The 15,715-nt window shown below is 46.0% G+C and overlaps 1 protein-coding gene across 1 annotated transcript in view; it reads left to right on the forward strand.

Moving 5' to 3' along the window:
• FBXO47 (F-box protein 47) overlaps positions 1–15,715 on the forward strand; it is a 181,036-nt gene that overhangs the window by 19,220 nt on the left and 146,101 nt on the right. The window lies entirely within an intron of this gene.

Here is a 15,715-nt window from a genome sequence, read left to right on the forward strand (position 1 = left end):
TCGTCTTCTTGGAAGTAGCAATGCAATGCTTGTAGCCCGCTTGCAATCTCTGCACCAAGTCACTGGCCTCAGTCATGTGTGGTGTTGGGGCATCTTACCATTGTAGCCACGAAGGCAGAGTGGTGGCGCTAGAGCAGAGAGGGTTGTAACTAGTAAGTATAAGGCGTCATGAACCAGTGGATGTGAACCCACTGTGCTACATGTCCTACCTCCTCTAAGGGCTTGTCTAAGTGAACCCCTTAATCTTCACAGTACCCCTGATGGTGGGGATAGACTTTCCCGAGGGGAACACCAGGTCGCTACCTCTTGAGGAGGATTGGCACACGTGGCAGCTAGTCCAGGCGGACCAGGAGGTACCTGAGCAAGGTACCAGAGGCACAGGCGTTGTCAGCAGGGCGAGTCGTATCCAGGAGCAACAGTGCAGGACCAAAGGATAAGGCAGAGGCGAAGTCAAACAGGCAATAGGTCAGGGCAGGCGGCACAGGTAAAGGTTAGGCAATCCAGGTGGGCAACAGGAGAGTCAAGGCAAGCAGGCAGGATCAAACAAGTAGCAGAGTCCAGGAATACAAGTACGAGTCAGGAATACAAGCAGATATCAAGAACCTAAGCAGGACACAAGGACCTTGACACTGAGGCATCTGGGAAGGGGGCTGAGCCACTTGTATACAGTATGTTCAGGAGGGCTAGGATTGGTCAGCGAGGTCACATAACCTAACCGATAAAGCATAGGAAGTTACGCTCGCCGGTCCTTAAGGAAATGCTGCAGGAAGCAAGCATGCTGTGGCCAGGGCTGAAAGGAAACACTGGCAGCAGATCACCGCTGAACACGGCGCCCGGGACCGCGGAGGTAAGTAGGGGAACAGCGCCGCACAGCAGCCGCTGTTACAGTACCCCTCTTACGCTCCCTCTTCTTGAGTCCTTGTCGAGACCGAAACCTTTTTATCAAGTTCGGAGCATGAATGTTCTCTTCTGGTTCCCAAGACCAGGGCTCCAGATGGCGACCAAAATGGTCGCCAATGCGACTTAGAATTTACAAATGGCGACAAGACTTTTTAGTCTTGTCGCCATTTGCGACTAGACCCGCCGCTGCAGCTCTGCAGTTGAATATAGCGGTGGGGCACAGGAGATGATAGTTCTCTGCTCCGCCGCCGATGTTCTTCTCAGCAGCGCAGTGGTGTCTCTCCCTCCCCCCTGTGCTGCCGCCGCCAATAAGAAAAGAGACGGGAGGAGGAGGGGAGGGGCTGTGGCCACTGCGCCACCAATGAAGATAACTGACCTGCTAATACAAATACAGGAGGCGGGTGCCAGAATCAAATAGCCGGCACCCGACCACTATGACAGGGAGCTGCGATCCGCTGCAGTTAACCCATCAGATGCCGCACCTGAGGGGTTAACTGCAGCGGATCGCAGCTCCCTGTCATAGAGGTCGGGTGCCGGCTTTTTGATTCCGGCACCCGCCTCCTGTATTTGTATTAACAGGTCAGTTATCTTCATTGGTGGCGCAGTGCGCCCCCCCAACACCCCAGCATAATAAACATTGGTGGCGCAGTGCGCCCCCCCCCCTCCAACACCCCAGTATAATAAACATTGGTGGCGCAGTGCCAATGAGGGTTAAAAAAAATCAAATAAATCAACTCACCTCCTCCAATTGATCGCGTAGCTGCCGGTCTCCTGTTCTTTCTTCAGGACCTGTCAAAGGACCTGTGGTGACATCACTGAGCTCATCACATGGTCCATTACCATGGTGATGGATCGTGTGATGTACCATGTGATGAGCTCAGTGATGTCACCACAAGTCCTTTGACAGGTCCTGAAGAAAGAACAGGAGACCGGCAGCTACGCGATCAATTTGAGGAGGTGAGTTAATATTTTTTTATTTTTTAACCCTCAATTGACCTTCTACTAAGCATTCTGTATTAAAGAATGCTATTATTTTCCCTTATAACCATGTTATAAGGAAAAATAATACAGTAAATAGACTTTCATCCTAGCAACCATGTGTGAAAATCGCACCGCATCCGCACTTGCTTGCGGATGCTTGCGATTTTCACACAGCCCCATTAACTTCTATGGGGCCTGCGTTGCGTGAAAAAACGCACAACATAGAGCATGCTGCGATTTTCACGCAACACACAACTGATGCGTGAAAATCACCGCTCATGTGCACAGCCCCATAGAAGTGAATGGGTCCGGATTCAGTGCAGGTGCAATGCGTTCACCTCACGCATTGCACCCACGCAGAAATCTCGCCCATGTGAAAGGGGCCTAAGGGTGAATAGGACAAGGGTTCCAGCCCCTAAGGGGGCTAATAGTAAGTTAAAAAAAAACAAAAAACACAAACACTAAAGGCTACTTTTACACTTGCGGCAGTGTGATCTGGCAAGCAGTTCCGTCGTCGGAACTGCCTGCCGGATCCGCCGATCTGGATGTGAATGAAAGCATTTCTGAGACGCATCCGGATGAGAATCCGTCTCACAAAGGCATTGCAAGAACAGATCCGTCTCTCCGCTTGTCATGCGGACAGACGGATCCGTCTTGTATCTTTTTACACATTTTTACCGATTTGCGCAGGCCGGAAGGACGGATCCGGCATTCCGGTATTTTGAATGCCGGATCCGGCACTAATACATTCCTATGGGGAAAAATGCCGGATCCGGCATTCAGGCAAGTCTTCAGTTTTTTTCGCCGGGGATAAAACCGCAGCATGCTACGTTTTTTTTTTTTGCCTGATCAGTCAAAATGACTGAACTGAAGACATCCTGATGCATCCTGAACGGATTACTCTCCATTTAGAATGCATGGGAATATGCCTGATCTGTTCTTTTCTGGTATAGAGCCCCTGTGACGGAACTCTATGCCGGAAATGAAAAACACTAGTGTGAAAGTACCCTGAAATATTAAGTTTAAATCCCCCCTTTCCCAATTTTACATATAAAATATATAAACAATAAATAAATAAACATATTACATAGCGCTGCGTCCGAAAAGTCCAAACGAACTATTAAATTATAAAAAAATATCTCCTATGTGGTGAGCACCGTAACAGAAATAAATAAATAAAAACCATGTGATTCGCCATTTTTTTGTCACCTTGTCACCCTAAAAAATAGGATAGGACTGTTCTATTATGGGCCGAACGTTTCATAAAATGCGAAATGCACGCTGCTTTATTTATTTATTTATTTTTTTGCGTGGTATTGAGTATCGCAATACTTTTTTATGGTGACGAAAGCGAATCAAAATTTTGGTATCGAAACAACTACTGGTTTTAGTAAGGACACGTGAAAGGCATTAGGAATACACAGAGAGAGAGGCAGACGTAACTTATATGTCACTTCGTTGATCCTCCTCAATATTTCAAAGGGTCCAAGGAACCTAGGAGCAAACTGGGAACCCTTAAGCGGATGTTTTTAGAGGAGAGCCATACCTTATCTCCAGATGAGAACTTAGGCGGTTTTATTCTTCTCTTGTCTGCATTCATTTTCATTCCAGTCACTGCTTTGTTGATGCAGTCCTTGGTGTCACTCCAAATCTTAAAAAAATCCTTAAAAGAGGAATTCGCAGCTGATGTAGGAACAGGGAGAGGAGCACGAGGGTGTTGTCCATAAACGACAAAGAATGGAGAGGATCTAGTAGACTCACTAGAGTTGTTGTTATAGGAGAACTCAGCCCAAGGTAGCAATTGTACCCAGTTGTCTTGTTGGGCTGAAGCAAAATGCCGGAGATAGTTCTCTAATATTTGATTGACTGTCTTTCCTTGTCCGTTGGTCTGGGGATGATAACCGGAAGAGAAGTCCAGCTCAATTTCGAGCAGCCGGCAAAGAGCTCTCCAGAGCTTAGAGGTAAACTGGACTCCGCGATAGAAAGCAATATGCCAAGCTAGACGGTGTAAGCAGAATATGTGTCTCACAAACAGCTAAGCAAGTTCAGCAGCCGAAGGCAGTCCAGCCAAAAGAACGAAGTGCGCCTTCTTAGAGAACCAGTCCACGACTACCCAGATAGCAGTACATCCGGCAGAAGAGGGCAGATCTGTAGCAAAGTCCATGGCAATGTGTTGCCATAGGGCATCAGGAAGAGGTAACAGCAGCCCGGGTGGTTTGGTCCTGGAGACTTTATTCTGAGCACAGACAGTGTAGGCAGACACATAATCATGCACATCATAAGACAGTGTGGCCCACCAGTACCGGCGAGACAAAAGTTCTGTGGTCTTGTGGATCCCTGGGTGACCAGCCACTTTAGAGTTGTTCCCCCTAAGCTAGAATACGTTTTCTCTTGGCAGATGGCATAAATGTCTTCCCAGGAGGGATGTATTTTACCAGGACATAAGCCACTGTGATCAAGCGAGCAGGATCTACAATGTGGTGTAAGCAGATATAAGGGGGCACACTCAGAAGGGAAACACAATGGTGGATAGTAATGTAGTAGTTTAATACTTTAAAAACACACCCCTAAAAATAATATAAAACATACATAAAAACGCACATCAATCGTATAAATCACGTTGTGTGCACAATCCTGCACAATGAACATAGAATGGACACGTGCTAAATAGCTTGCATGATCTCTGAGACTATAAATCAATGCGGCGGCAATGTCCCAATCCAATATATCGTGTGGTAATCGTGCCGACAATGTCCCAATCAGAATCCTAATTCCATATAGTATAAAATGTGCTGATATAGCAATGGCACTATGGCCAAATCCAGATAGAGCAGTAGTAGTAATAATACAACCCAGTACCAGTGTCCGGTAATATGAGCGTTCAATGGTGGATAGCAGTTACTATTGCTGGCTTCACAGTGGGACTGATAGGGAAGTTACTTACAGTCTCTTGCAACTTGTAATGCTCAAGTACGAGCCCGGTCTTACCCCTCTTCACTGCCTGACCGCATCGCTGTTTCCAGGTAGCCGTACACTCGCAGCGTCCCACGTGGTGTACTCGGCCGTGCGTGGCGTCCCACGTGACCTGGTTGTCTAGGGTACCGGATGGACGCTCAGCTGACGTCACTGCTGTGCGACTGTAACTCCAGTTCTATGATGAAAGCAGATCTCGTACGCTTTTTTCCTTTGATATCGGGCTTCCTTATTCTTTTTGTGAATCCACGCTCACTCTGCAATGCCAGACGCGTTTCAGGGTCTTACGCCCCTTCCTCAGTGGCCAACCGAGTGAGTGGATTCTCACTCCTTATAAATGGAATTTTCTTACCCACAATCCCACTTTTCTGTGCATGTCCTAATATGCGGGATGGATTGGATTGCTATCTCTTTATATTATCATGCATGCCTTAGACTTAAAATGTACTTAAATGAAGTTATAATAATAATAAATACACAACCCCACATACCTAAATCAATATAAAAACGGATTGTGGAGAAGACTGCAAGGTCAGGCAATCATTTGGAAGGACACCGCATCAAAAACACATCAATGTGAATTGCGGTTTATGTGCGGTTTATGTGCGGTTTATTCCCTTTATGAATCAGTGTAGTATTTATCAGAACCAAAAGGTGGATTATATCTTTTGACTGATGTTATTGTAGCCAAGCGGAGCCGTCTGGCAGGGAGTGGAGATCACAGTGTCGATAGTCGGCCAGACTGCGATGTCCCATCCCCACCAGACAACCCCCCTATTAGTCATAGAAACCCAAACACCTCCATCTCGGCTTTTAGGCCCCTGGGAATAATTGTATCATACTCAAAAATTCTGCGGGATTCCTGTCTTGACATGTGTGCAATATGGTTTCCCCCTCTCCATACCTTCTTAACCCTTTCAATGGCCATGAATTTTAGGCCAGTTGGATCACAATTGTGTTTAATTTTAAAATGTTTAGATAATGAGTGCGTTTCTAGACCTTTCCTGATATTTGCCACATGTTCCGCTACTCTCTTTTTAAGCGTTCTTTTTCTTCTGCCAATATATTGCTTCCTGCACCCGCACTGTAGCAAATATATGACATCAGTGGAATCGCAGGTCAAGCATTCTTGTATCTCCAGACTGAAAGAGTTTACTGTAGATACTATTTTTGTGTTTTTTTGGGGGGAAAATTTGGATCCAGAAAATTTCCTAGGCAGGAGATCAGTAGTGAAATGGCCGCATTTAAGAATAATGTAGAGCGGGATCTGAGGAGAATTAAAAGCCGGAGGGTTAATACAAACTTAAACAAAGAGGAAATCAAGGCAATCAAATTATTGCAAGAGGCAAATGACATCACAATCAGGCTAGCCGATAAGGGCGGGGCAGTTGTGATACTCAATACGGCAGATTACCTGCAAGAATGTTATAGACAATTAGGATCAGAAAATACCTATCAAAAACTAAAAGGAGACCCAACAGAGGAGTATTATAATATTCTTAAGGGCTATTGTGAGAGGGGATCACAAGTGGGTTTTCTTTCCAACCAGGAAGCTAGGTTCATCCTGGATACTGAGAGGAGGATTCCGATGTTCTATTGTGTCCCCAAGATCCATAAGAATCTGGAAGTACCCCCAGGTCGTACAATAGTGTCGGGTATCCAGTCTATATCATGTAACTTATCTAAGTACATTGATCAATGGCTTCAACCTTATGTTAAGCGAGTGCCATCTTATATTTGTGATACCACCGACATCATTAAAACACTGGAGAACGTTAAATGGGTAGACGGATGGATCTTGGGGACACTGGATGTCGGATCCCTCTATACGGTGATTGAGCACACCAAGGGGATACAGGCATTATATGAACAATTGTCGGGAGATGCCGGTCTTTCTACTGAACAATTGGAATTCCTATTGGATGGAGTGAGATACATATTGGCCCACAACTATTTTTCTTTTGAGCGGGAGTTCTATGTACAGCGTACCGGCACCGCCATGGGCACCAGATTCGCCCCCAGCTATGCCAATTTATTTTTGGCCCAGTGGGAAAGGGAGGTCATTCTACCCAGGCTGGGGACGGATCTGGTGCTATGGCGGCGTTACATTGATGATATTCTATTCATTTGGCAGGACACAACTGAATCCCTTGACCTATTCCTTGGTAACATCAATAACAATGATAGGAACCTTGTATTCAGCCCCATTGTTAGTAAAGAAAAGGTTGAATTCTTGGATCTGGAGATATGGGTGAAGGACAACCAGCTGCATTGCAACACGTTTTTCAAGCCAATGGCCAAAAACAGCTTCATCAGGTTTGCTAGCTGCCATCTTCCACGATGGCTGACCAACATACCCACCAGTCAGTTCCGTAGACTTAGGCGTAACTGTACGGATGATAGCAAATTTGAAGAGGAAGCCACTGGCTTGAAACAACAACTGTTGGAAAGAGATTACCCAGCCCAGGTAATTAATAAATCATTAGAGAAAGTAAAAAGGATGGAAAGAAAGGACTTTTTCTTGTCCAGTCAGCCTCAACTGCGAGATGAAACATTGAGGATTATCCTTCCATTCAATTCCCAATATAGGATGATGGAAAGGAGTATTCGGAAGCATTGGGGACACTTGCTGAATGACAAGGTGATTGGTCCTCTTTTGAGTGATGTACCTAAAATAACATACACGAGGGCTAGCAATCTAGCTGGCAAAATAGCCCCGACCGTAAAAGTGAGGAAAGACAACCATCAACAAAAAAACAATTGGTTGACAGTGAATGGGTTCTTCAAGTGTGGCAGATGTGCCAACTGTAGGATTACCAGTTTCCCCCAAAAAAACACAAAAATAGTATCTACAGTAAACTCTTTCAGTCTGGAGATACAAGAATGCTTGACCTGCGATTCCACTGATGTCATATATTTGCTACAGTGCGGGTGCAGGAAGCAATATATTGGCAGAAGAAAAAGAACGCTTAAAAAGAGAGTAGCGGAACATGTGGCAAATATCAGGAAAGTTCTAGAAACGCACTCATTATCTAAACATTTTAAAATTAAACACAATTGTGATCCAACTGGCCTAAAATTCATGGCCATTGAAAGGGTTAAGAAGGTATGGAGAGGGGGAAACCATATTGCACACATGTCAAGACAGGAATCCCACAGAATTTTTGAGTATGATACAATTATTCCCAGGGGCCTAAACGCCGAGATGGAGGTGTTTGGGTTTCTGTGACTAATAGGGGGGTTGTCTGGTGGGGATGGGACATCGCAGTCTGGCCGACTATCGACACTGTGATCTCCACTCCCTGCCAGACGGCTCCGCTTGGCTACAATAACATCAGTCAAAAGATATAATCCACCTTTTGGTTCTGATGAATACTACACTGATTCATAAAGGGAATGTTGGAGGAAAGATGATGGATTATGACCAACAGACCATAAACCGCACATAAAACGCAATTCACATTGATGTGTTTTTGATGCGGTTGCCTTCCAAATGATTGCCTGACCTTGCAGTCTTCTCCACAATCCGTTTTTATCTTGATTTAGGTATGTGGGGTTGTGTATTTATTATTATAACTTCATTTAAGTACATTTTAAGTCTAAGGCATGCATGATAATATAAAGAGATAGCAATCCAATCCATCCCGCATATTAGGACATGCACAGAAAAGTGGGATTGTGGGTAAGAAAATTCTATTTATAAGGAGTGAGAATCCACTCACTCGGTTGGCCACTGAGGAAGGGGCGTAAGACCCTGAAACGCGTCTGGCATTGCAGAGTGAGCGTGGATTCACAAAAAGAATAAGGAAGCCCGATATCAAAGGAAAAAAGCGTACGAGATCTGCTTTCATCATAGAACTGGAGTTACAGTCGCACAGCAGTGACGTCAGCTGAGCGTCCATCCGGTACCCTAGACAACCAGGTCACGTGGGACGCCACGCACGGCCGAGTACACCACGTGGGACGCTGCGAGTGTACGGCTACCTGGAAACAGCGATGCGGTCAGGCAGTGAAGAGGGGTAAGACCGGGCTCGTACTTGAGCATTACAAGTTGCAAGAGACTGTAAGTAACTTCCCTATCGGTCCCACTGTGAAGCCAGCAATAGTAACTGCTATCCACCATTGAACGCTCATATTACCGGACACTGGTACTGGGTTGTATTATTACTACTACTGCTCTATCTGGATTTGGCCATAGTGCCATTGCTATATCAGCACAATTTATACTATATGGAATTAGGATTCTGATTGGGACATTGTCGGCACGATTACCACACAATATATTGGATTGGGACATTGCCGCCGCATTGATTTATAGTCTCAGAGATCATGCAAGCTATTTAGCACGTGTCCATTCTATGTTCATTGTGCAGGATTGTGCACAAAACGTGATTTATACGATTGATGTGCGTTTTTTTATATTATTTTTAGGGGTGTGTTTTTAAAGTATTAAACTACTACATTACTATCCACCATTGTGTTTCCCTTCTGAGTGTGCCCCCTTATATCTGCTTACACCTCATTTGCCCTTTGTAGGTCCTGAGGGTAGGACCGGAGGGTGAGCACCTTATCCATACGGAGAAGGGGTGAGCCGCTGTATCTTTACACTTTAGGGTCTACAATGTACTGGGGCTCCTCCTGCTGGTCGGAGAAGTCAAATAACCGAGACAGAGCATCCGCCTTGATGTTCTTCTCAGCCGGGCGAAAGTAAAGCTCAAAATCAAAACGGGAGAAGAAGAGTGCCCATCTGGCTTGAACTGACCATAGACATTAGCAAATCCAAGGAAGCTCTGTATAGCACGAAGACCCTGTGGACGGGGCCAGTCCATTACTGCATTAAAATTTTCAGGATCCATCTGCAGCCCGGCATCACAGATTATGTATCCGAGGAGCAGTACAGTAGATTTTTCAAAGATGCATTTCTCGAATTTGCCATAAACTCGATTCTCTCTCAACCACTGTAAAACCAAACGTACATGCTTCTGGTGGTGGTCAAATCTGGAGAATAGATCATTATATCATCCAGGTACACTATCACGCAGACATAGAGCAGGTCCCTTAAGATATTGTTTACCAACTCCTGGAATACCGCGGGAACATTGCACAGACGAAGACCCTTTCAAATGCGGATAAGATTGCATGCGCCGTGCATGTCGAATTTTGTGAAGACCATAGCTCCCCGGATCCTGTCAAAGAGTTCGGAGATTAGCGAAAGAGGGTATCGATTCTTGACTGTGACCTTATTTAGACCTCGATAGTTGATACAGGGCCGTAAGGATCCATCTTTTTTCTGCACAAAGAAAAACCCGGCACCGGCTGGTGAAGTAGATTTCCGGATAAACCCCCCTCTCGAGATTCTCCTTGATATAATCAGACATTGCTTGGGTCTCAGGAAGTGAGAGTGGGTAGACTTGACCACAAGGAGGAGTGGCACCAGGGAGAATGGACAACCATAAGGACGATGAGAAGGCAGTGTCTCGGCCTCTTCCTTACTGAAGACATCCGCAAAACTGGCATACTCCTGCCGAAGTCCAGGCAGGTCTACAGGTACAGTAGGCAAGGAAGCAGGTCGGACCTCTGATAAGTAGGTGGACTGGCAGGATGATCCCCAACGCAGAATCTGACTGGAATGCCAGTCCAGAACTGGAGTGTTCTGACGCAGCCAGGGAAGATCAAGGATAACCGGATTCACGGACACTGGCAGCACATAGAATGAGATCATCTCTGAATGCAGAACCCCTATTTGCAACTTAAGAGGCATAGTAACAGAAAGCACAGGTTCGGGAAGTGGCAGTCCATTTACGAAAGCCACTGACAGAGGCCTTTCTAGACGGATGGTAGGAAGCCAGTACAGATGGACCAGAGCTTGCTGAATGAAGTTACCGGCTGAACCAGAGTCCAAGAATGCAGGCACAGACAGTGTGACTCCCTTGTGAGAGAGAGTCACCGGAGCTGAAATTTTCGGAGAGGACTTCTCCTTGTCTAGGACCACCTGTCCATCTGACCCTAGACATTGGCGTTTCCTGGCTTCTGTGGACAATTACGCACAAAGTTGGCTTTGCCTCCACAATACAGACACAGGTTCTCTGCTTTGTGCCGTAAACGTTCCTGGTCAGACAATTGCAGGCACTCTTTTTGCATGGGCTCTTCAGATGGGATGGACAATAGAGAAAGAACTGACCTCTGGAAGGATGGAGCCAAACGGGGTTGTCTTCTGGTGCCTGTGACCTCCCTAGAACGTATATCTATCCTTGTGGCCAAGGTGATCAAGTCATTCAGAGTAGACGGACGGTCGCGACCAGCTAATTCATTCTTTTTTTTTCATAAATGTCTTTTTTATTGAAAGTTTTGTGTATACACAATAAAGTATCATAGAAAAGCAGACGTACGTGTGTCCGTCTATCAAACAAATGAACATTATAGCCACAGTGAGCTCAAATACTGAAGATATAACATAATGTCAAGAGACAACAACATATTCGAGTAACATTATACAGGAGAGCTATAAACTATATCGGAGCAAAGAAGAGCAAAGATCCAGAGTGGTCGTTAGAAGGATCATTGAAAATAAATGGAAAAAAAAAGAACATTAAAGACAGACAGGGGGGAAGACATTGCAGGACAAGACCAAATCAGCTAATTCATTCTTAATCCAGTCAAAAAGGCCCTCCCAGAACACCGCCAGTTGATCCTCATTGTTCCATGCAAGTTTCGGCAGCCAGGATACGAAACTGGATGGCGTACTGACCCACAGACGAGGAACCCTGTCATAGACACAGCAGAGGTGATACAGCGGAGGACGTGTGGCCGGGCTCTTCAAAGACCAGCCGGAAGGTAGCCAGGAAAGACTGCAGATTAGTGGTCTCTGGACCTCCATATTCCCAAATTGGATTTGCCCAAGAAAGGGCCTCATCAGACAGCAGGGACACAATGAAGGCAACCTTTGACTGTTCAGTGGGAAACTTCTGCCCATGCAACTCAAAGTGGATCAGACACTGGTTCAGGAATCCATGACAGATTTTTGGATCTCCACCATAGCGGCACACTAATCCGGATTCACAGGTGTGGGAATTGCAGGAGTAGCAATGACTGGCGACCCTGCTGGAGAAGAGATGGCATCCAGAAAAGCAGCAACATTTTGAATGAACTGCATCATGACATCCTGACGTTCGCTCTGACGCCTCACTTCATGTAACAATTCCTGAACAACAGGCTTGGGGTGACCAGCGGGGTCCATGGCCTCAGTGTACTGTCACGAACCAGCGGGTGTGAACCCACTGTGCCACATGTCCTACCTCCTCTAAGGGCGTTGTCTAAGTGAACCCCTCGATCTTCACAGTACCCCTGATGGTGGGGGATAGACTTTCCCGAGGGGAACACCAGGTTGCTACCTCTTGAGGAGGATTGGCACACCAGGCAGCTGGTCCAGGCAGACCAGTTGGTACCTGAGCAAGATACCAGAGGCACAGGCAGTGCAGGACCAAAGGATGAGGCAGAGGCAATAGGTCAGGGCAGGCGGCACAGGTACAGGTCAGGCAATCAGGCAGGGATCAAACAGGTAGCAGAGTCCAGGAATACAAGTACGAGTCAGGAACACAAGCAGATATTAGGAACCTAAGCAGGACACAAGGACCTTGACACTGAAGCATCTGGGAAGGGGGCTGAGCCACTTATACAGTAAGGAACAGAAGTATTTGAACACCCTGCGATTTTGCAAGTTCTCCCACTTAGAAATCATGGAGGGGTCTGGAATTCACATTGTAGGTGCATTCCCACTCTGAGAGACTAAATGTAAAAAAAATAATTCAGGAAATCCAGTGCTCCAGACAAAAAAAAAATAACCAGGAGCCATTGGCCCCTAAACTAAAAAATTTAGGAGCCAAATTTTATTTTTTAGTCGCCAAATTTAAAATGCAGATAATTAAAAAAAAAGGCCTTGGAGAAGATGAGACGCAGGTCACAGTAGTGAGCCAGCACTACATATAGGAGAATATAGCACCACATACCTCTCACATACAGTGACATCTTCTGGCGGACAAGGTGACAAAAAATGGCGAATTGTGCGGTTTTGAGTTTTTTTTCTGTTACGGCCTTCACCGAGCGGAAATATTTTTTTATATTTTAATTGCTCACACTTTTTTGGACGTGGCGATATGTAATATGTTTATTTTTTATTGTTTGTAAATTTTATATTTAAAATTGGGAAAGGGGGCGATTTAAACTTTTAGTATTTTGGTGGGGGTTTTTTAACATTTTTTTTTACTTTTTATTTAATAACACTTCCCTTAGGGACTAGAACCTGGATCTTTTCATCCCTAGGATGTCACACATCTCCCTGCTGCCCTGTGCTTTGTGCACACAGCAGCAGGGAGCTGAACATGGCAGCCAGCAGTAGCATCCTGGCTGCCATGGTAACGATCTGAGCCTCAGCAGTGTTATCTGCCACTGCCACCAATGGAGGGGATGGGACCCTGTGGCCACCATATAACAATGAGGGTGGAGGGAAGGGGGGGCTTGTGGCCAGTGATAATGGGGGGGGGGCGAGGGGGCTTTGGGAGGGCGCACTGCACCACCAATGAATGTAATTAAAGAGGACCTTTCATGGGTCCAAAAAATATGAACTTAGTAGCAGGCTGTATAGAGCGGCGCCCAGGTATCTAAGTGCACTTACTATTATTCCTGGGCGCCGCTCCGTTTGCCCGCTGTGGCCCCCGGAATTTTCAACATTCAGAGCAAGGAGGAGGAGACGCCAGTGTCTCTCTTTCTCATGGACAGCAGCGCTGTCCAATCGCAGCTCAGAGCCAGAGAGTTTTTTTTCCTCCCTGGCTCTCAGCTCTGCGCTGCTATTGGACAGCGCTACTGTCAGGGAGAAGGAAAGACACTGGCGTCTCCTCCTCCTTGCTCTGAATGTTGAAAATACCGGGCGCCGCTACTAAGTTCATATTCTTTTGACCCATGAAAGGTCCTCTTTAACTTATTTATACAAGTGTTAGCAGCAGTAAAACGCACCCGGCCTCAATAACAGGGTATTCGATCTGCGGCAATTAACCACTCAGATGTGGCACCTGAGGGGTTAATTGCCGCGGATCGCATGCCCTGTTATTGAGACCGGGTGCCGGGTCTGTGATACCACTGCTGACACTTGTTTTAATATGTTTTACATTCATTGGTGGCGCAGTGGCCACAGCTCCTCCCTGCTATCCTGCTATCTCCCCATTGGTGGTAGTGGCGGTCGCGTCACAGTGGAGAGGGAGGGACTCCTTTCTTCTCCACTGTGCAGTGTGCTAGTGAAGAGAACGTAGGCTGCACAGGAGCGCGGAGGTACAGTCGCAAATGGCGACAAGACTAAAAAGTCTTGTCGTCATCTGCAAATTTTAAGGCGCATTGGCGACCGTTTTGGTCGCCATCTGGAGCCCTGAAATCACATTGTATGATTTTTAAAGAATGTATTTGTCTTGCACTGCTGAACATAAGTATTTAAACACCGGAGAAAATCGGTGTTAATATTTGGTACAGAAGCCTTTGTTTGCAATTACAGAGGTTAAACATTTCCTGTAGTTCTTGACCAGGTTGGCACACACTGCAACAGGCCCATTCCTCCACATAGATCTCCTCCAGATCTGTCAGGTTTCGGGGCTGTCGCTGAGCAACACAGAGTTTCAGCTCCCTTCAAAGATGTTTTATTTGATTTAGGTCTGGAGACTGGCTAAGCCATTCCATAACCTTGATATGCTTCTTACGGCGCCACTCCTTGGTTATCCTGGCTGTGTGCTTCAGGTCGTTGTCATGTTGGAAGACCCAACCACGACCCATCTTCAATCCTCTGACTGAGGGAAGGAGGTTGTTGCTCAAAATCTCACAATAAATGGCCCCATTCATCCTCTCTTTAATACAGTGCAGTCGTCCTGTCCCCTTCGCAGAAAAGCACTCCCAAAGCATGATGTTACCACCCCCATGCTTCACAGTAGGGATGGTGTTCTTGGGATGCAAGTCATCCTTCTTTTTCCTCCAAACACAACGAGTGAAGTTTAGACAAAAAAATTCTACTTTGGTTTCAGCTGACCAAATGACTTTCTCCCATGCCTCCTCTGGATCATCCAGATGGTCATTGGCAAGCTTCAGACGGGCCTGGACATGTGATGACTTGAGCAGGGGAACCTTTCGTGCAATGCATGATTTGAAACCATGACGGCGTAGTGTTCTACCGACAGTGACCTTTGAAACCGTGGTCCCAGCTCTCTTCATGTCATTGACCAGATCCTCCCTTGTAGTTCTGGGCTGATTCCTCACCTTTCTTATCATCAGTGATACACCACGAGGTGAGATCTTGCATCGAGCCCCAGTCCGAGGGAGACTGACAGTCGTCTTTAGCCTTTTCCATTTTCTAACATCTGATCTATTTTTACCAAGCTGCTTGGCAATTGCCCGTAGCCCTTTCCAGCCTTGTGGAGGCCCACAATTTTGTCTCTGGTGTTTGACAGCTCTTTGGTCTTGCCCATGGTAGTAGTTGGCATCTGACTGACTGTGGGGTGGACAGGTGTCTTTAAAGAGCTCAGACAGGTGCTACTAAGTTAGATTAATGAGTGGATTAGAGGTGGACTTTTTAAAGGCACAGTAACAGGTCTTTGAGAGCCAGAATTCTTGCTGTTTCTCAGGTGTTCAAATACTTATTATCATCAGTGCAAGACAAATAAATTCTTTAAAAATCTTACAATGTGATTTCCTGTTTTTTTATTTTTTTTTATTCTGTCTCTCAGAGTGGGAATGCACCTACAATGTAAATTTCAGACCCCTCCATGATTTCTAAGTGGGAGAACTTGCAAAATCGAAGGGTGGGCTAGGATTGGTCAGCGAGGTCACA

The sequence above is a fragment of the Bufo bufo genome, chromosome 6 (assembly GCF_905171765.1).
Source record: "Bufo bufo chromosome 6, aBufBuf1.1, whole genome shotgun sequence".
In the NCBI taxonomy this organism is placed as follows: domain Eukaryota; kingdom Metazoa; phylum Chordata; class Amphibia; order Anura; family Bufonidae; genus Bufo; species Bufo bufo.